The 22,095-nt window shown below is 54.0% G+C and overlaps 2 long non-coding RNA genes across 3 annotated transcripts; one reads left to right on the forward strand and one right to left on the reverse strand.

Moving 5' to 3' along the window:
* Positions 1–12,730: 12,730 nt before the first annotated feature.
* Positions 12,731–18,925, reverse strand: LOC113597099 (uncharacterized). Of its 2 annotated transcripts, none has more exons than XR_003417945.2 (4): positions 17,990–18,925; positions 15,147–15,300; positions 14,679–14,855; positions 12,731–12,827 (listed from the first exon to the last, which is right to left on the reverse strand). It is a non-coding gene; the product is annotated as an uncharacterized LOC113597099 (long non-coding RNA). The 2 variants fall into 2 exon arrangements; XR_008294799.1 differs by lacking the exon at positions 12,731–12,827 and adding an exon at positions 13,085–14,012.
* LOC128313753 (uncharacterized) lies at positions 18,190–21,545 on the forward strand. The gene is made up of 3 exons (XR_008294800.1): positions 18,190–18,364; positions 18,472–18,899; positions 20,704–21,545. It is a non-coding gene; the product is annotated as an uncharacterized LOC128313753 (long non-coding RNA).
* The last annotated feature ends 550 nt before the right edge of the window (positions 21,546–22,095 follow it).

Here is a 22,095-nt window from a genome sequence, read left to right on the forward strand (position 1 = left end):
GAAAATTGGCGTTTGGTTATGACACGGTCTGATGCGTGCTTTTTAAAAAGTCCCCCTCTCTGGCTGCTGGTTAGGGAACAGCATGGACCGCATCAAGGGAGGAGTCGGGGCCACCAGCGACGAGGCCACTGATGTGGCGATGGCAGCTCGGTCCAGGGTCACGGCAGTGCCAATGGCGAGAAGTGGTCACGGCCGCTTCTAAGGTAGAGGTAGGCGATAGAGGTTCCCAGAAGGTGCCGCCTGGGCCTGCTTGCCTTTGGGGCTTAGGGAAGTCTCCATGAAGAGGCTGTCGGACTCCAACGTTGGGAAAGGAGAGAGACGGTCACCAGGAGACATGGGCAAAGGAGGTCAAGGCATGGAGGCCTGGGCACGTGTGGGGTCCAGGCTTTCGGGTCGCGGGGGGGCTCTGCTGGCCCAGATCAAGCCTCGTGGGGGCCAGGCTCCAAGCCTGCACCCCGTGCCTCTCTGCTCCTCCCTCCGTGGCAGGGCAGGCCGAGGCCATCCCATGATTAGGAAGGGTCTGCCAGGACTAGTGCTCCCCCCTTCTCTGGCCTCCCCTCCCGCTCTGTTCTCCCCACCCCGCTCTGTTCAAGCCCCGTGAGCACACAGCCGCCTCAGGGCTGTCTCCTCTGCAGGTGACCCCCTCCCGGCCCCCCATCTCCACTCAGGCCTCTGTCCCCAGGCACCTCTTTGCCCTACCCCCTGCCCTGCGCTCCTTTCTTCACAGCACCCGCTGCCCGCCTTCCCTGGGATTGCAGTGTGTGTGGATCAGCTTCTGGGTTTAACTGTCCCCGGGACTAGAGTGCAAGCCTTGTATGAGGAGGGCGGTCTGCCCTGTTCAGTGATGCCCAGCCCCTGGCACGTAGCCGCTGCTCAGCAAACACCCCTGCAAGGAACAGATAAGTGTGTACCAGTCAGTAAACGGGAATACCATAGTTAACCCAAGCGGCGAGTTCCTTGCCCTTGCGGCACTCTTATTGGTGTGCGGGAGGCTGGGGCGGGAGCAGGTGCAAAGGCAGAACGTGGATACGTAAGCAAATAAACCTCGTGGGCGGCTGGCATCTAGCTGACCTCTCAGTTTGCAGCCTCTGCCATCAGCGAAAGAGCTGAGCAGTGATGGGGTCCTCTGGGCATTGGGGGGCAGACGCGGGCATCCCTGCGGGCGGGCGTCCTTCCCTGCACCCCAGACAGCACCCCCGTCGGTGTCAGAAAGCCTTGCTCTAGCTCTCTCTTTATACCACGCCTTGCTCTGAGCACAGATGGCACTCGATAAACGGACGCACGGCCGGTGGGGAGATGATACGAGTTTGTTTCCGCACGCGGCCAGGCATCCTAAAACTTTCTGCAAAAGCACAGGCACTATCGTGTTGGAGTTCTCAGAAGATCGGAACGGCAGGGACTCTCAGGCGATGCTCTCAAATACCTCCTCTCATTTCACTGATGAGGAAGTGGACGTCCGTGCTTACGATCCAAATTCCTTGCAGATGTTACAATACGATATTATCAACCGCAGGCACCCGGTGCCCGTTCTAGCGCTTGTTCACCCTCCAAACTAAAGTTGGGGTCGTCTGAACAACAGCCGCCCGTTTTCCCCACCCCCCAGCCCCTGGCAACCACCACTGTCCCCTCTGTCTCTATGGGCTTTAGGTTTTTTTTGTTGAGATTCCACATAAATGTGAGATCACGCATGAAGGATTTGCCTTTCTCGGTCTGGTTTACTCCACTCGCCACAGCGTTTTCCGTGTTTATCTATATGGTCTCATTGGCAGGATTTCCTTCTTTTTGATGGCTGAATAATATTCCACGGTATACATACGCCACATTTTCTTTATCCATTCATCCGTCAGCAGACTTTTACGCCGTTTCCGTGTCTTGGCGATCGTGGATGACGCTGCCACGAACAGAGAGTGCGGGTGGCTCCCTGAGACCCTGAGTGCGAGCCCCCCGTCCACCCGCCGTTCACTCCTGTCCCCCACCTGCCAGCCCGTTCCTCCGCCGGAGAGCGGGGAGCACAGGCCTCCGGCTCGGGGCCCTGAAGGATACCACAGCGGCGTTTACGTTGTGTTAGTTTCTATTTATTCCAAATGGCACCGGGCTTTCAGTTCTGAATGCGAATACATAGGGTAATTTCTACCCTACTATAAATAACTCCAAGTGGGATCTGTGCCACTTTTACAAAATCACGAGATAAAACCAGAGACAGGCACAGCTGTCACGAAAGCGAGACGCAGAGATGTAAATGAGGCTCGCGAAACCATCAAGGGGCGGCTGATGCGTTGGGAAGATAACAATAACCGGCCTTTGTCCAGAATTTACTACGGGCCCGGCTCTGCTCTGAGCACCTTTACGTGTAATAAATAATTCATTCCCCTCGGTGACTCGGTAATGATCCCTATTTGACCCATGGAGGCACTCGGGCACCAAGAGGCCACGTGACTTGCCCACAGACACACGACTAGGAGGCGATGAGGCTGGAAGAAGCCCTTGACCGAGGGTCACTGGGGGGAAGGCCCCATGGTGGGCCCGGACTGTCCTGGGGCTGTGTGGGAGATAGCGGCCCCCAGGTCGGCCTCGCCTGCGCAGTGGGACGGGGGTGTCGTCACCCACAGACATCACAGCTGACAGCTCCTCCAGGAAGCTCCGGGCAGCCGAGCGGGGCTTTGCTTCCTAACCTGTCGTGGGTGTTCTGAAACCACTGCAGGCGATTTAGCGCGGGCATACCCCGGAGGAATCGGTCATTGCCACAGCAAACGGCAGCATTTGCCAACCATTAGCTGACCTTGGCTTTTCTTCTGCTGAATCAAGGCCCTGCTGACCACACAGGCTGACGGGACCTTCGTGGGCTCCTGTCCTCGTGCTCAGCACCGGGGTGGCAGCAGGTTCTCTGGGGTGGCTCTGGGTGGTGGACTCGGGGTTCAGGGCAGGGGCAGAGTGGGACGGCCCAGAGGGGCTTGCTTGGATCTGAGGGTGCGAAGTCCTGGGTCCTGGAGACCCTTTTATTCCCCGTTTCCCAAAGGAACCAAAGGCCCATGCTCCAGACGACCTCTGAAACTGCTGATCTAGTCCACGCTGGGTCTTGAAGAAGTCAGCATTTGGGTTTGCTGGATTGGGAGGGCTTCCTGGAGGAGGTGGCCGCGGGCAGCTTGTCCTTGAAGGGGTCACTGCTGGCCTTTAGGAGAGATAAAAGATTCCAGCACAGGCCGGGGAAAAAGAGGATGTGTGGAGGGCTGAACCCGCGAGAGCAGGTGTGTCCCAGCACGGGGTGGGGGTGGGGGGGTAGTCCGTGTGGAGCACAGCTCCAGGGCCTTCGATACCAGGCGAAGAGGGCGGGAGAAATCAGGGAGCTGTGTTTGTGTGCGTGTGTGTTTGCTTAGTTTAAATACATCGAATATCTAGAAAACCAGGCTGGGGGCGCCTGGGTGGCTCAGTCGGTGAAGCGTCCGACTTCGGCTCAGGTGGTGATCTCGCGGTTCGTGAGTTCGAGCCCCGCGTCGGGCTCTGTGCTGACAGCTGGGAGCCCGGAGCCCGCTTCGGATTCTGTGTCTCCCTCCCTCTCTGCCCCTCCTCTGCTCACGCTCTGTCTCTGTCTCTCTCAAAAATAAATAAACATTTAAAAAAAAAAAAAGAGTCACCAACTGACTCAACTGACAGAGCCACCCAGGCACCCCTTGTCTTTACGTAAAAACACAACCCGTGAATAGACTGGCACTTGTAAAGCAGCCTCCGCCACCGCAGCTCTAGGGACTGAAGATTTGGTCAGCAAAGGGCAGAGGGGGTTGGGGTCCCCGGCACAATCACACGGGACTGGCTGGAACCTCTGAGCAGGCGTCTGCATGGGCCCCAGCGTTGTGTTGGGGGTGGCGGGGCCCATGGCTTCCTGGAGGCATCTGGCAGGAATGAGGAGACACATCGGGGGTGGTCGGGCCTCCCGGGACGGTGAGGGGGGATGGGGACCACCAGAAGGGAGCCCGTGGGCTCTGCTCCTGGAGGGCGGAGTGGGGGTGTCGGGAAGGAGGGTGATAGGACTAGGACCGAGCGCAGGCAGGGTTACCCTGTGTGGGCAGCGCAGGGACCCGGTCCCCGGGGGACCAAGATGGTAACCAGGGTCAGCCCTCAGCCGTGGCACCAGTGAAGACAGAGACCCGATCCGAGGAAAGTGTCAGGAGAACAAGAAGAGAAGGGGGCGGGACCGGGAAAGCCCCGGGGCAGCCTGCACACAGGCCCATGGGAACCAGGAGGGTGGGTGTTCAAGGACGAGGGTGGGCGTTCAAGGACGAGGCCGGGGTCAGAGTGTGGAAGGTTTGCCCCATGATAGGGTGTCGTGGATGCCCCGTGTCACCGAGGACTGAGTGTGTTCAGGGCACTGCTTAAGTGCTTTGCGGGAATCAATACCTATCATTTTCCTCGAAATCCTCTGAGCTGGGTGCTTTTAGCACGCCCGTGATGGCCTGTGATGGGGGTGAGACGGCTGAGAAGCCAAGTGGTTTATCCAGCAACACAGGGCTCACAGCCGCGGAGCCGGGGAGGCCCAGGCGGCTCGTACCAGGCTCCAGGCTCCGCCTCCTTCAGGCCCCTTCCTTCGGGGGAAACTCCCCTCAGGCTGGCACGGCCTTTTCCAAGCAAGGTCTGAACAGAGAAGGGGGCAGCCCTATGTCCTCAGCATAGACGGTGATCGCACGTGGGGACCCTTCGTGATGGAACCAGGGACCCAGAAGGAGGAACACAAGCTCCCCGCGCAGGTGGGCAGAGTTTTGTTTTTATTTTTGTTTCTGGAAGCTTCACCTCCTTCAGGCCCCTCCCTTCTCCTCCCGAGCCCTGGACAGAAACCTATCTCTGTTCTGCATGTCTAGACCACCAGGAAGCCAGTGTGCCCTTGCTGAAAACAACAGCCTTTTTTGAGCGAGAGATTGACAGAGTGTGAGCAGGGGAGGGGCAGAGAGAGAGAGGGAGACACAGAATCTAAAGCAGGGGAGAGGCAGAGAGAGAGGGAGACACAGAATCCGAAGCAGGCTCCAGGCTCTGAGCGGTCAGCCTAGAAGCCCGACGCGGGGCTCGAACTCACGGACCGTGAGATCATGACCCGGGCCGAAGTCGGTCGCTCAACTGACTGAGCCACCCGGGCGCCCCAAGACAACATCGTTCTAATCCACAACGTATAACTCACTGCACAAACACACACCCACATATGCAGCCTCATCCATTAGCAAGCTCACAAATGTACCCACTCGTCACCCGGTGCATGTAAATGCGAGCATAGCCCCAATTATACTTTCTGAACACAAACGCATGCTTGCTCATCTGTTTTCATTCACCAAATGTCTCCTGCGCTCCTGATACTTCTTTGTGATGCCTCCTGTCAGGTGCCTGGGGGGACCGGGACAAGCATCAGCCATGGGGGCTGGGAGGGCTACCAGGGGAGAGCGGAGTGAAGCCAGGTGTTGAACGATGAAAAGGAATTTGCCTGGAAAATCGGAAGGATCGTTCATTCATTCATTCATTCATTTTTGCTTTAAACTCTATCTTTGTTTGCTTGTGGAGTATGTTTCCCCTGGTAGAAGAGAAGTCCCACCGGGGCAGGATTTTTGTTTTGTTCATTGCTTTGTCTCTAGTGACTTGAGCAGAATCTGACTCAAAGAGCTCATTTGAGCTCTCCTTTTTTTTTTTTTCTTTAAGTTTTCTTTATGTATTTTGAAAGAGAGAGAGAGAGAGAGAGTGTGAGTTGGGGGAGGGACAGAGAGAGAGAAGGCAAGAGAGAGAGAATCCCAAACAGGCTCCAAGCTGTCAGCGCAGAGCCCAATACAGGGCTTGAATTCACAGGCAGTGAGATCGTGACCTGAGCTGAAATCAAGAATCGGATGCTTAACCCATTGAGCCACCCCGGGGGGGCGGGGGGGGGCCCATCTGAGTTCTCAATGAATACTGTCGAATGAATGAATGCATACATTAATCCTCTCTGAAGAATTCTGATGGAGGTGATTCGGGCGGAGCTGATGGGAGGGGCCACAAGGAACAAGGATCTTTCCATTCCCTTACAGGGAAAAGGATGAAATGAATGGGGTTTTCACCAGGAAAGAGTGAGTTAGAATAAGTGGATTAGGCAGAGCTGAGGTCTGAAAACCCGTTTGGTATCTCAGCGTTCTGGAAAAGGGAGACAGTGGGAGGAGGAGGAAGGAAGAAGGAAAGGAAGGAGGGGAGGAAAAGCAGGGGGAGGGAGAGGGGCAGGGAGGGGAAGGGAGGAAGGAGGAGGGAGACAGAGAAATCAGGGAGCACCGAGTCCTGTCTCTGAGAACTAAGTGGCCTGGGCCATGAAGCCACTTTCTGAATGGTAGCTGGGAACGAGCCAGCCCGGAGGACAGGAGAGAACGTGGGAATGTGCGGGGTCGCTAACTGCCTGGTTTTGTACAAATCTCTGAGCTTCAGTCGTGCGTGACCTTAGGGGCAGGATTCTCAAGGGGTCATCGTGGGTGGATTTCAGGTGGTGCCCAGATGCACACTTTTAATTGTTATTTTAATTTTTATGTCTGTTTCTCAGAAATAAAAGATCTAGCTGCAATGTCATGATTATTATTCCCAAGGACCAGGTTGACTTTGCAAGGCAGCTGATGTAAAGTGGTTTGAGGAGAGGGATCTGATCGCCCCACAGGCATGCAGTTGGGTCCGGGGGGGGGCGGTGAATGCTCCCTTTTGGGAAACACAAACCTACGGTGACGTCACAGGAAACCTCCGCCCTGTGGCTTCAAGGTACGACAGGTGGTTCTCAGGCCAGTGGATGAGAGGGGGAGCCCCATGGATCTCCCTGCACCCTTCACTGCCCTGCCCTCTAGAAGAGAAAGGACATCTTATCAGGTCTTACTGGAGGGAAGGGCCTCACCTCCATCCTCACGAAGCCAAGAAGCATCCCGAGTGGATGAGAACAATTCTGGTTGGTGAATGCTGTCAATTCCAAAGAGGGTAGACTCTGAGCCTTTGCGCTGGCTGTTCCCACCTCCTGGATACCCTTCCCTGCACTCCTCGTTTAGCTGCTCCTTCTCATTCAGAACCCCGCTCGTGTGTCACCTGCTTGGAACGGCTTTACTGGCATGCCCTCTGCGACATACGCCCACCCACCCTCCCCACTCTCCCGTCCAAGATTTCGTCTTGTTTCCTTGGCTCGAGTCATTTGCCAGGGTGTCAAGCGTCCATCTCTCCCACGCGTGTCAGCAACGTGAGGAAGAGCTGGATCTGGGGGCCTTCACGGCTGGTAGCCAGCAAGGGGCTCGGATGTTTGCTGACCGGTTGAATGAACGGCCCCGCGCTCCCCCGGTTACCTGCCTCGGCCTCTCCGACGTGCTTTTTGTGACACATTCGCGACGTGCCAGCCTTGTTCTTTCATCGCTTTGTTCCAGGCCAGACCTGGGGGGGCCTTCATACGGTAACCGGAGCTGGCAGCCGCGCGTTTCCTCCCGGCGAGTGGAAAGACGAAAGGTAGAGCCGAACCTTCTTTAACCAGACAGAGCTCACCAAGGGCCCCCCCCCACATCTGCCCCTGCTTTGGGGTCACCTGGCAGCCGGGAGGGAAGCCCCGGCCCCTGTGGACGCCTGGCCGAGATCTGCTCTCAGTGTTCGCGCTCAGAGAGAGCCTCTGGGAAGACAAAAGCTTCGAAGCCCAGGCCCAGCGCCCATCGAGGTTGCCAGGTTGACGGATCTCCATGGAGACCATAAAAGCACATCTGTTCCCTCTCACTTCCCGGGGAGGGTGTCTGTTCTGAGAGTGCAGTGCTCGGGCCTGGAGCCTTCCGTGGGTGAGCACCTCCCATACCTCCCCCACACCCCTCCGGGCAGGAGCCCAGGCTGGGTCCCCTGCCCACGAGGAGGGCAAGAAGGAGGGCAGCCGCCGCTCTTCGCGGGAGACGGACAGCTCGGGAGACAGAGCAGACAGACGGGCTGGGCACAGAGGGGGCCCCGCGGGACTCCCGTGCTGGCCACCGGGCTGCGGCTCCTGGCTTCCTGGGAGTCTGGGGGCTGGGCCGGTGCCCACAGCTGTGCCACTGGCGCCTGGCTCCAGAGGAAGAAGCAGCAGCCTCTGTGGGGATCGGTCTCGCCACCCTGCAGCCCTGTAGCTCCCGCGATCGGCAGCCCGCCCCTCTGTCTCTCCCTGGTTCTCTCTGGAACGCTCTCTCCTCTCTGCCCTGGGTCTCTTCCTCTGTGTCTTCTGACCTCTGTGGAGTTCTCTCTCTCTCCGCGTCTCTCCATCTCTCTCGGCATGTGTCTCCGTCCTTTCTCTGTCCTTTCTCAGCACCACACGTAACCACCAAGGGTCATTGTCTCCGGAGCTCTAGAAGCTATTAGAAATTGTGGCATTGTGGGAATGCCAAGTGGTGCGGCTGCTCTGGAAAACAGTATGGAGGTTCCTCAAAAAATTAAAAATAGAACCACCCCATGACCCAGCAATTGCACTGCTAGGCATTTATCCACGGGTGTGCTGTTTCGAAGGGGCACGTGCACCCCATGTTTATAGCAGCATGATCAACAGTAGCCAAAGTATGGAAAGAGCCCAAATGTCCATCGACGGATGAATGGGTAAAGAAGATGTGGTGTATACACACACACACACACACACACACACACACACACACACACACGATGGAGTATTACTCAGCAATCAAAAAGAATGAAATCTTGCCATTTGCAACGACGTGGATGGAACTGGAGGGTATTGTGCTAAGCAAAGTTAGAGAAAGGCAAATATCATATGACTTCACTCATATGAGGACTTTAAGAGACCAAACAGATGAACATAAGGGAAGGGAAACAAAAATAATGTAAAAACAGGGAGGGGGACAAAACAGAAGAGACTCAGAAATATGGAGAACAAACAGAGGGTTCCTGGAGGGGCTGTGGGAGGGGGGATGGGCTAAATGGGTCAGGGGCACTGAGGAATCTACTCCTGAAATCATTGTTGCACTAGATGCTAACTAACTGGGATGTAAATTTAGAAAATAAATAGAATAAAATAGAATAAAATAAAATTAAAATTAAATAAAATATAAATAATAAAATAAAATAGAAATTGTTGCACTGTGCCCAGCCCCCTCTCCTGCCCTGGGGCTGGCTTTGACCCTGGTCTTGACCCCTTGAGGCCCTTGCCCCAGATTATCTCCCGTCTGAGGTCTGTCCCCTCACAGTCTCCACACAGCTGGGAGGGCCCTTTTGCCAGCAAGGTGCATCTTAGGGGAGGAATCTCCAGTTCATGTAGGGAGTGACCTGCTTGGCCGCGAGGGCATCTCTGAGTCTCTGAGTCTCTCTGCCCCCATCAGATAATTGTATCATCGTGTGTGGAGATCCCAGGAGCGCGGAGAGAGCTAAGCCAGAAAAGGTATGTGAACATTGTTTGCGCACTAAAGGAGGGGCATAAACTGGAGTGCCATCGAGGGCCAGGCCAGCGGCACAACTGGGCAAAGAGGGAAGTGGGCCCGTACACAGGGCAACAAGGCGGGGTGAGGACTGTGACGAGCCACAGAGTCCAGGCTGTAGGGGGCCCACGACACAGCTCTAGTGAGTGGTCACTAATCAGGCCCTCGGACCCAAGCTTTCACTAGAGATGCTAAAAAGCAGATTTCTAGTTACATTTTTAATGCTGACAGTTCCTTCCTGTTGCCTGGGCTTGGCCTCCCTGCCGTCAGCCTGAGTCTCTGGAATCAAGCTCGGGTCTCCCCCGGGAAAGTCTCTGAACCTCCATTTCCCCAGAGGGCCAGACTCTCTGTAGGGCACACGGTGTGCTGGAGCGGAGGCTCGAACCTCTACCCACAAGCAGGGCCACATGGGGTCTTACGTTTTGAGTCCCAGAGCGACTAGCCCATCGTGCTGGCCCCTGGACCCCAGGCCTCTCCACACTCCAGCGAATGAAGTGGTCATGTGAGGCCCAGGGACCAGAAGGCCCTCCGGGACGTACTCCAGAGCCACGGCCAACGTCCGTTAAGTATTTGGACTAATCCACCCAGCTCCACACCAGCAGGCAGCAAGGGAAGGGAGAGTCTGTGGTCTGGGGGTCTGAGCTCCGAACTGAAAATGTCCTTCCTTCATTTTCTCCTGCAGTATGTGTGACAATATTCCTACAGCCGCTGCCTGCCAGCTGCTATGATCAGAGACAATCCTTGTGTGAATTTTGGAGCTCAGGCTGGGGACCAGCCGTATGGGGTGGGGAGGGCTGTTCGCGGAGCTGGTATTTTCGACATTCTCGTCTGAGGAAGGGGGTGGGTTTCAAGCCAGGGTCCTTGCTGCCCGTCTGTGGCTGCCCCGACCCTACTTTCCAGGCCCAGCCCCTCCTCCAAGAAGCCTTCCTTGATGTCCACGGACGCACATGATAACGTACAAGTCGTCAGAAGTCTTCTAGCTCTTCCGGCCTGTGCTCCTAAGAGACACAGGAGATGGGAAAATGACAGACACAGAGATAAGGAGGGACAGTCTCTGTCTTTGAGAGACAAAGAACGGAGATGGAGGTGTGTCCACAGGTGTTCAAAACATCCGCACGCGACGTGTGTCGTGGTTCTGACCGGAGCCGCAAGAGCTCAGCACCAAAGTCGCCACGTCTCCACCAGGGACAGCCGGTGAGATCCACCGCGGTGTGGCCACACGGTGGCCTCTGTCCATCGGAGAACCAGGCGGCCCTGGGTGTGCCGAGAAGACGTGTCTCCGAGCTGAAGAAAGAGAGAAAGGCAAGCCAAGCACAGGGCAGGGTCCACAGATGCTGCCACGTGGATGGAAAAGGGCTGCGTCCCCTCCTCCCAGATTTGTTGGCCATGAACCCGGGGCCAGTGCCGAGACTGACGCCGAAGTCTCGCGGGGAAAGAAGTGGTCCCCGTCCTCGTGGAGCTCTTTCCGATTTTCTTTTCCTTTTCCTTTCTTCCCTTCCCTTGACTTTCTCTCTTCTCTCTCTGCCTTTCTGTCTTGTTTACATATGGATGGGTGTATCTTGCACGCGTGCCGTATATGAAGGGACAACCTCCAGAAGCCCCTGGAGAAACGGCTCCTCCCCCTGCTTCAGGCCCCTGGGGATGGGAGCTGGGAAGCCTGGGAAACATGAATGGAAGAGAGATTCCCTCCTCCCAGATGCCCTTTTGGGCCGTTGCTTTCCCTTTGTGTGTCCTACCTAGTTCACGTTAGTTTCCATAGAAGACTCTAGAACTTCAGCTACAGATCCCTCGCAACACACGAGGAGGGCATCTGCCTTCCGAACACCGTGCTTCTGCTCACTCCCAGACCAGCCAGAAGGGTCCTCTGCCTTGGCTTGCAGGATTACACTGATCCTGGCTCTCTGGGTTACACTGATCCTGGCTCACTGGGTTATACTGACTCTGAATCACTGGGTTATACTGATCCTGGCTTGCTGGGTTACACTGATCCTGGCTCCCTAGGTTATACTGACTCTGGCTCACTGGGTTATACTGATCCTGGCTTGCTGGGTTATACTGACTCTGGCTCACTGGGTTATACTGATCCTGGCTCACTGGGTTATACTGACTCTGGCCCCCTGGGTTATACTGATCCTGGCTCACTGGGTTATACTCACTCTGGATCACTGGGTTATACTGATCCTGGCTCACTGGGTTACACTGATCCTTGGCTCACTGGGTTATACTGACTCTGGCTCACTGGGTTATACTGATCCTGGCTCGCTGGGTTACACTGATCCTGGATCACTGGGTTATACTGATCCTGGCTTGCGCAATCACACCGATGGCCATTAGACTCTCTCCATGTGTCCAGGGTGCTTTGTTAACAAACCAACCCCCTCAATACTCTGTGAAGGAAGCACAGGCACTGTTCCCATAAGGAAGAAAGCGATGTCTCATAGTTTATCACTTTTCCAATTTTGTGTCCTGTTTGGGTTCTATATGCCCCAGAACTTAGTGTCATAAGACAATAACAGTTATTCCGCTGACACAACTGAGATTTGGGCTGGCCTTGGGTGGGGCCAGCCTGTCCTTGCTCCGCTGTGCAGCGTCATCTGAAGATGACAGGGTGTCTCAGGTCTCCCAAGGTACGAGCCCAAAGGAGGGCTTAGGGGGTAAGAGCAGAATCCGTACCACCTTTCTTGACCAGGCTTCAGAAATCTCCGGTGTCACTTCCAGCACATTCTGTCCCTGAAGACAATGCACTCATAGTCCGTGGAAGGGGAGTTAAAGTCTACTTCGAGGGGAAGGAGTGTTAAAGAATTCACACACAGGTCTTAAAACCCCCGCACAGAGCAAGACAACGGTCTTAAGATTTGAACCCAGACAGCAAGGCTCCAAGGACATATGCTCTTGGCACCCCCACTCCACCTCTTCTCTTCTGGGGAAAAGGCTGTCCTCAGGCCCAAGTGCACCACAGGTGTCCAATAAATGGTTTCTTGTATCCCGCAGACTGTAAAACGCCACAGGCCCGAGGACCCGAAATGACCCTCACTCTCGCCTCCAGAGCTCAGTGAAAAAGTGGGCAGAGAGTTGCGAGCGGGAAACTTCCGGGGGCCGCTGGTTGGAATCGCTGATGAGATCCCCGAGACGCCTCCGTGTCATCTGCCCCACCACGGGCTCCGATGGGGGAAGAGCCGGCCTTCCCTGTTCAGTGTTTCCATAGCAACCCGCAGCGGGCCCGGTTTCAGCAGGGCCGCATCCCAGCCGACAGCCACTGGACACAAGACACCCTTTCCGGCGGCTACTTCTAGGAGCAAAACCAACCAGCGCACGGGGGCTAAGGACGGCTATCGTCTTGGCACCAGTGACGGGATCTGTTATTCTGGAAGCAGCAAGACAATGGGGGAGGCTTAGAGACAGAAAGGAGCGGCCTCCGATTCTTGTTTGGATGGCCTGGGAATAAAACAAAAACAAAAACAGAGATCACCTAAGTCAGCAAATAAGTTTCAGCCATTCATTGATTCAGTCAACAAACTTTCATGGCGCATCTGCTCCGGGCCAGAAGGTCTTCTAGGAGCTGAATCGCAAACAAAAGGTCTGTTCTCTTGGGGCTGGCGATAAACGGAATACATCTGAAGTGAATCGTTGCACCAGCTGGTGGCAAACGCTGTGGGGAAGCTAAAGTGGGGTGGGGAGGCGGGGTGGGGGACAAGGGCAGGGGGCGGCCTGAGCCAGCCTCGCCGAGAAGGAGGCAGGGAAGCAAAGAAAATTAACCTGGAGAAAAGTACATTTTAAACCCGACATTGAAGCCTCTTAGGTGAGGACGTGAGAGTATATTTTGCAGGAGCAGCAGCTGATACGGAGAAACTGGGGCTGGTAGCTTGGTCTGTTCTCCGTACCGCATTTAAGCTGTTTTCGGAGCATGACGATTCTGGGGATGTGACCCAGTCGGGGCCCAAGAAAACTGGAGGCCTGATTTCTAGTCTTTCTGGTGATTCATCTGCCTAGCGAATATTTCGAGAACACTCACCATGTGCCACTGAGGCCCGTGTTGAGCACTGGTTTTTCAGTTGTGTGATTGTGGACAAAGCACCTCTCGGAGTTGGATGGGTTAGGTCAGAAGCAGTAACTGCGAGGGCTTTTGGGTCAGTCGAGGGAAGACAGAGTTCATTTGCACACAGGAGGGGTTGATCAGGACGGACTCATGCTCTCTGAGGTTGGAACAGGGACTTAAGAGAAGAAAAGGGGCATCTGGGTGGCTTAGTCCGTGAAGCGTCTGATTCTTGGTTTCGGCTCAGGTCACCATCTCACGGTTCACGAGTTCGAGGCCCTCACTGGGTTCTGTGCTGGTAGGGTGAAACCCTCTTAGGATTCTTTCTCCCCCCTTCTCTCTCTGCCCCTTCCCTACTCACGCTCTCTGTCTGTCTCTCAAAATAAATACACTTTTAAAAAAAGAGAGAGAGAGAGAGAGAAAGAAGAAAAGTAAACGGTCTGAGGGGCCCAGCCTGATGTGTGTCTGACCAAGCAAAGGGAGGGGCATTTTCTCTGGGTGTCACCTTTGACAGAAGCTCTGGGCTAGACCAGTGCCCCACAGGAGATGGCATCTTTCGAGGAGACATTTCGTCAGGATTCTTCCGACTGAAAGTGACAGAAACCCAAATCAAAAAAACTGAAATGGGGGCGCCTGGGTGGCTCAGTCGGTTGAGCGTCCGACTTCGGCTCAGGTCATGATCTCGCAGTTCCTGAGTTCGAGCCCCACGTCGGGCTCTGTGCTGACAGCTCAGAGCCTGGAGCCTGCTTCTGATTCTGTGTCTCCCTCTCTCTCTGCACCTCCCCTGTTCACGCTCTGTCTCTCTCTCAAAAATAAATAAAGATTAAAAAAAAAAAACAACTTAAAAAGACTGAAATGAAAGGAGTATATTAGCTTATGTAAATGAAAGCCTGAGGCATTTGCAGCTTCAGGTACAGCTGGATCCAGGGTTTCAGTGACCTGGAATCTGGAAATGTGGCTCTGTTTCCCTTCATCTCTCAGATCTGCTTGCCTCCTGGTTGGCTTCACTCCTGACTGACAGCAATGATAATGAGAAGCAACCTTGGGACTGAGTGCGGGGGAGGGGTGCTCCCACCAAACAGGACGTGGTGTTGTCACCAGTTGGAGGAATAGACCCTGATGGTCAGGAAGACCCAGCGCCCATGACACAGACCAAGGACCCTGCTGCACAAATTCCTCCCCTCGTATGAGGAATGGCCCCTGGGGGCAACCCTTTCCTCGCCCGCGAAATGCGGTTTGAATTCATTTCTCACCCCAAATCCGTCCAGACGGCGCGTGGCTGGTGAAGAAGGATGGGCCGGGAGCACACCGCTGGATTTTAATGCTTTGAAGACGACTTCTCCTCCGTCTGTTTAAGGATTACTATTCCTTGAAGAATTCAGCTCCACACGAGAAGTGTTAATACCTTATTTCTTGGGGGACTCTGCAGCCTGGAGTTGGAATTGGTTGTGAACGGAATAAAATAATTTGCTTTTTATCAGCATCCTCCACAGAAACTTGTTTGCGGCCAGGATGGGCCTCAGAGGAAAATGCTTCACCTCCCTAATCCCTCCATGAGATTCCTAAATCACACCCGTCACTCAGAGCCACTCAGACAGAAATGACCGGCGCTCTGTAACAATAAAAACAGAATTACGGTCGCTGTCACCTCCCGCTGACGGCTCCTTTAGGGGCCGGACGCCAGCAGGACTTAGCTGTCGTGGAGGGCAGCAAGGACTTACGGGCTCTGCTGCGCAGGACAGAAGGTCGTGGGCCGACAGCAGAGTCACAGGCCACTGATGGAGGGAGCACATCCCTGTAGTCACCTTGCACTTTGGTAGGAGCACAGGCAGAACCGAGTAAGCCATCCTCCGAGGTAGATGCACGGTCTGCATCCTTGTGGCCAAACACGGCTCATTAGATTCACTCGCCACCCGCCAGAAGGGGAAACAGAGAGAGTGGAAGAACAGAGAGGTTAAGTAAGCTCCCACATTTGCACAGCCGGCTCGGGAGGGAGCGAGAGCCAATCTCTATAGACTGTGGGCTCCTTACCTGCTTCTCCTCAGGCAGGCAAGTACCCAGAGAGGCAGGACGTTGCATTTCACATATAGGAACGCCTCTGACCCTCCCCAGTGGCCAAACCTAGGATCATCTCACGTTGAGGATGAGGAAACTGAGGCATAAAGGGCTTGGGTACCGTGGCCAAGGTCACATGGCCCGTGAGTGGCGGAGCTGGGGGATGAACCAGGGAGGCCACTCCGGGACCCGTACATATGGCCCCCGTTTTCTACGACTTTCAACCAGTGGGGCAGTGGATTTTCCCTGTTCAATTTTCACTGGTTCGATCGTCTTCTGTGCTAACTCTCCAAGTAATCGGGCCCATCTTAATGCAACTTCACGGGTTTCGGTCTTGTTTTAGCATCGATGTGATCAGGACACCACATTCTCTTGACCCAAAGGAAAAAATATTGCAAGAAGTTGCCTCACAAGGAGGTTTTCCGGAAGGAACCACCGGGGTAATGAGGCGAGCGTCTGGGTCTCTCACCTCTGTCAGATCACCGCGTGCTGCGGTCTGGATCTTTCCCTGCTCCTGTCAGTGTGGCCCCACTTTGGTCTGTCTTGCTCACCGCTGTCTCTGTCTCTGGGCTCCGAGCACAGAGCCCGCGCTCGCTGGTTGTCCAATGAATCTCTCCCTCTCTCTGCCTCAGTCTCGGTCTCTGTCTGGCTCCATCTCTCCGCCCTCTAACTTTCCGAGGCTTGTTCTACACAACGTGCCCAAGACCCCTGATGTGGAGCTGTCCAGATGGAACACGAACCAGACCCCGACCCCAGTGCTATCTCTCCAGGAAGGAGACAGATGGACCCAGGCCTGTGGTGATCGGCGTCCGGGTTGGGAGCCTGATTACCTGTCTATGGAGCATTGATTTATGGGTATTCTCCGTCTTTTCCAAGACTCTGGATTGCAGCTAATTTACCGGCGGTCTTAAATCACCCCCGCCCCTCACGCCGCGAAGCCACACGCAAGGCACCATCTATCATGTGCCTCCAGGAACCACTGACTCGAATAAAACATGGGCAGGGAAGAGAAATACCCACCTCCCTGCCAAGGGCGGGGACTCGGGGGGGAGCTGGCTGTGTGCAATTTATCCAGAAACGGTGGCGGCCCACACACGGCCCGCTTAATTTCATGTTTGGCTGCTGATGGGTTTTCATTTATAGATAATATAAACAGGTTGACAGGGCCCTAATTAACTGATTTGTGGTCCTTTGGGAACAAACGGTTATTAATATTCATAAACATTTGTAACGCTCAGGCAGATGCCCGGCCCCGACATGATCATAATATGTCCTCAACTGCGTGCACCTGTGATTTCTGATTTGTCTCTTGCCCGGGGACACCGGAGGGCATTGACAAGTGCTGATGGCCCCTTGCCAGGAGATGGGCCCATGTCCTGATCCCATCGTTAATGCGAGATCTGCCAACTACAACTTGCTGGGTTTTCCGCCATCCTTCTTTCCTCTCTGGGCGCCCTTGGCCTAGCTCTCCTCTGATTCCACTCTGAATCTCTTTGAGACGGGCCGAGAACTCCCTCCTTCGGGAAGCCTTCCTGGATTGATCTCGCTCCGTGGTGATGCCGTCTCTCCATAGCGTAGTCTGTTGGTACGGTGCAATTATTCACAGGAGGACATGGTTTTTAATGTTTTGGGGCTATCTTATCCAAGAATGTTCTGTTTCATGAACTTTTCCTGAAATCAGGGACAGATCAATTTCTCCCTTTGGCAGTGGAGTGCCTCTTATGCAAAGTCAGTTGCCATGGTGATAAGTAAATAACACCCCAAACAGCCACGAGTCTCTACCTGCTTCTGTCTGTTAATCGTCTCGTCACAGCCCCGCGAAGCAGGTACGAGGATCCTCCCCGTCTTCTGGATGAGGAAACTGAGGCACAGAGAGGCCTAGGAACTCAGCCGAGACCTTAAGTCAGTGAACGGCCCAGTCAAAATTTCTCTTAAAAAAAAAAAATCTCTGAAAGTACTCATAATATCCAGTCCATATTTAATGCAACGACTTTAAAACTTTCTTTCTCGAGGCGCCTGGGCGGCTCAGTCGATTAAGCGTCCGACTTCAGCTCAGGTCATGATCTCACGGTTCGTGAGTTTGAGCCCCACGTTGGGTTCTGTGCTGACAGCTCAGAGCCTGGAACCTGCTTCAGATTCTGTGTCTCCCTCTTTGCCCCTCCCCTGTTCGTGCTCTGTCTCTGTCTCTCTCAAAAATAAATAAACAAAAATTAAAAAAAAAAAAAATTAGCCAGAGGCCCACTGAGAGGCTGAGCCACGTTCTGGACTAGAAGTATTTTCATAGCTCATGAACATATGGAAAGGATTGGGCTGGAGGAGACATCAGCGTTCTCATCGTCCCACTGCCTGCCCTGCCTGGCACAACACCACGCATCGGAACGTCCCCAACACTTAATGACCCACCCTGTCACAGAACCTTCCAGCTACCCAGTGCCCTGTGTCCAGGGCACCATCCGTCAGCTTCTGGAAACGTGAACCACGTCTCGCAAGGGGCGAGGGGCTTGCTTACAGTTTATTTGACTCTTCAGGCCTTGCATTTCCTCTTAAGCATCCGAGCCGTCAGGGTCTGTGGGTTCCGACCAGCCAGCCATGTCCCAGCTCTACTGCGGAGCCCTGGGGATGGCGGCGCCCTCCTCTCTGGAAAACAGTGGGGTAGCACCCAAAACTGGGCGTGGCTCAGGCTCTAAAATTACTGAACAAAGGGAAGATCAAGTGCAGGAATGACTGACTCTAATTCAAACCCCACAGACACCCCCAACTTGGGTAGACGAGCCCAAGTGGACTGGCCCCCGGGGAACTGAGACCCAGTGAGGGAAGAGCTCAGACCCTCTGAGTCTCCATCTCCTACTGGGCGGGGCTCCATGCAGGGGCGTGGCCGGCTGGGGTATTTACATGCATTTCCATAGGCCATGTTTAACTACTAGCATTATCTTTGCTTTCATATCTGTCGTCAACCTGAAGATAATCGTCCCATGTTTTATTTTCTGCCAGGGGTATCCAGTTGTATTCATGTCGGATGCAAGTCTACTGCGGTCGTGGCAGTAAAAATACCCGCTCAAGGGACACGGATTTTGGAGAGCACGTGATGGGACGGGATGGATGAGAGCTGGATGCCGGACCTCTCATTTACCGACAGTGTGACTTTGGGGAAGCCATCTGATATTTCTGAGACATACGTCCTCTCTTTTCTAGACTGGTGACTCAACTGAGGACAATTTTGCACACAGGGGACATTTGGCGGTGTCTGGAGACATACTTTTGGCTGTCAGAACCTGGAGGGGAGGGTGCGACTGGTATCTAGCCGGTAGAGGCCAGGGACGCTGCCACACGTCCCACAAGGCACAGGACAGCTCCTTACACAGTGGCCTCGTTCAGCCCGAAGTGTCAACACTGAGGATGTAGAAACTGATGTACGAAAGGTATGAAGAATACTATAATGACTAGCCACGCCTCTCCCTCCCAGACATCAGGAGCGGAAGCCCTCCGCGTGTGCCCGCCCCCCGCCCCGTGCATGCCCCTCCCTCCCTGTAGAGCCCCCCCCCCCCCCCGCAGGCCCCTCCCTCCCTGTAGAGGTAGCCGTCAGTCCGAATCCTGTGGTTGTCATTCTCCTGTACGTCCGCCCCCTATAACAAGGGCATGTAAGTGCAGGTAGACCTCACTGACCTTGGTTTTATTTGCTTTTCCTATTGTCTTTTTGAGACAATAGAAATCATCCCACCTCATTTGACATCTGCAGAAATGAAGCCCAGAGAGGTTGAGTGACTTTTCCTCGGCCACACAGCAAGGCAGGACCCAAGCTGGGCTCAAAGGCCAGTCTTCTGGGTTGACTTCTGGTTTCAAGAGTTGAGCTTGAAGAGCTTTCAAAGAATTTGAAGCACAGGGGTTAATAGAAGTTGATTCTGGGCCTCTCACTCGGGTCAGCCGCTGCTCTCTGGCGTGTGTCAAAAGCATTTCCTTCCGATTTATTTTGCCTCTCCCTAAGTTGCCATTTCATTTCATAAAGGAGCACGGAGACCGCTGTCTCTCCAGATGGATTGAAAATTGAAGGCTGCCCGGAAGGCCTTTGCCCCTTTCAGGCCAGCCCCTCTGCAGAGCGATGGCCAGCAGGGACAGCAATTTGGCCGCCTCTTATGTTCTTTTTGTTCCTCATGAAAAAGCAGTTAAAAAGAAACCGATTTTTGAGAAAATGACCCAGGTGATTAGATGAAATCGCTTCTCTGGCTTTATGCTGCAGCTGAGAAGCAGCAACCGGACTGGAGGAGGGGGAGATGGGAGTCAGGTGGCGGAGGGATCTGGGTCAGTTACTGCCTTTTCCCCCTCCCCCCCGGTTAGGTCAAGGTTGGGGTGTAGACCCACTTCACAGATGACCCCCCAATCTTTTTTTTTTTCAATTTATTTAATCAAAGGTATGTGCACACAGATGAATCACACAGTTTTATAAGGTTTGTTACAGAAGTGGCGTTTTCTCCTTCCCTTTGCTCCAATTTTCTTGCACTCTAGGGTGTCTACTACTTTCAACACTTTTAGCTGAATATTCTGGTATCTAAATCTAAATAGCATGCTTTTAAAAAGCTCCCAGCCTTCAACAGCTAGGCAGGTGACCAAGGAGACATAATCAGATGTCACTATGTGAAGGACACAGATTAAGCTGCATGCACACCAGCAGCCACTTTATGTTCGTGAGGCACATGCAGCTAATGATGTCAAATGGGAAAGGAGAAGATCCCCGTGTCCTATTGCCAAGAAGGAGCCTACTTACCAGGAGGGCCAGGACTATTCCCCAGGTCTTCTGTAACTCCTAGTGTGGTGGCCATTCACTTCATTATAGTAGAGCTGATGATAAGGGTCAAGTTTCCATCAGGTTAGCAAAATCTTCTAGTAACAGTTGCAACAGCAACAGTAATACAGACACTCTCGGTTGTTTACCCAACAGCCCTCACCTTTCTTTTCTTTCCTACAAACAGATTTTGTGTGGAGGAAGGAGCTAGTGATCTCAAGATCTCAGGGAACCTAACCCATCTTAATCGTAGAGGACCAATCTGTACTATAACCATAATGGTACATCTTTTTCCACTTTGTCAGTAATTGGTTTGGGAGTGGGCACGTGAATCTCTTCTGGCTCGTGAGATATAAGATATAAGCTGGGGGCTGCCCACCCTGTAAAAAAAAAACCAGACAAAACTCATGACAAAATCTTTTGCCCCGACTCTTTCTCCCTTCTAGGGATGGGAGATCCGGATCTTGGCAACCATCTTGTGACCATGAGGACAAAGAGCCGATATGCTGAGGAAGGTAGGACAGAAGTGTGGGAAGACCCCGAGTCCATGGTGATGTCACATTGCTGCCACACCAACCCAAGGATCTCAGGGCTCCGGAGAGCTTGTTCATATGAGACAAGAAACTGTCTTTAAAGCCTGAGATGGAGTTTGTCAGGTGCTCTGTAATTGCAGCCAAGGGCATTCCCATGGATACCCATATCTCCCCGTTCAGAATGGGCTCTGATTCCCTCTCATTTCCCCCTGAGGCAAGCAGCAAACACATTGTGTGGCCACCACGAAGAGCCATTTTCCAGACTCTCAGAGTACAAACATGAATTGAATCCAGTCTCTAACATCACAACAACCGGGAACCTAAGGGAAGAAACACGCAAAATGGATGTATTCCTCATGACTGCTGCCTGCGTGTCAAGTTCTGTGCTGAGCACTTGACATGGGACCACCCACTTGAGGTCAAAGCTGGTTGAAGAGAGCACCAGCCTTGCCGGAAAATAGTGGTTCTGCTTCTCGTGCACAATCAACCCCGGGTCCACTCTGAGTCTAGGGGCCGGACCTCACGGGTGCGGCCACCCCGGGAGCCAACAGTAGGCTGTAGCCCCAAACCCTGACCCTTCCTCATCTTCAACGAAGTGAGTGTGAGAGCCTCCGCTCCAACGAGGGGGAACCCCAGAAACCCCAGCTTATGAAGACTTGAACCAAACAGGTTCCTCTCCTGAAGGGCAGAGGAACACGTGTCTGTTGGCCTCACAGCGTGCGTGTGGCAGGAAAGGTTATAAATAAACTGTCCTCCTTCCCTCCCTCTCTGCTGCCCTCACCCTCTGAATGTTCAGTCTGTGCTTTCTTCTCCCTTTGAAAGCCTCGCCTGGCCTGATGTGAATCCTAATTAAAGTCATGCACAGCGTGACTTTTAATTAGCCTAAGCAACCCCACGAAAGGCGTCAATATTGAGCGGGATGACTGTGCCAAGTGACTCTCCCCCCAAGGATCGGCAGGGCGCCCCAGCTGGTGGGAAGCCTGGCACCCATGCTGGGCAGGGCCATGAAGGGGTCTCGCTGGGCTCAGCCAATCACAGTTTTCATGCGGGGCTGCCTCTTTGTGGCCAGGAGGCAATGACATTTATCAGGCGGTTGCAGATTTATTTCACGTAAACTACACGGGATTGAAAATAGGTCCCAATTAGCGAAGACAACTACCCCCTGAAAGGCATGGCTGGATTTTCTCTCTTGGGGAAAATCAGCAGGGATGAAGGTAGAGGCAGGGGTGTAGACCCCACCTCTGGTCTGGGGGGTGAGGGGGAGTGGCAAGGGTTCTGAATCTAGATAATGAGGTGAGTAAATGG

Source organism: Acinonyx jubatus, unplaced genomic scaffold, assembly GCF_027475565.1.
Source record: "Acinonyx jubatus isolate Ajub_Pintada_27869175 unplaced genomic scaffold, VMU_Ajub_asm_v1.0 scaffold_23, whole genome shotgun sequence".
In the NCBI taxonomy this organism is placed as follows: Eukaryota; Metazoa; Chordata; class Mammalia; order Carnivora; family Felidae; genus Acinonyx; species Acinonyx jubatus.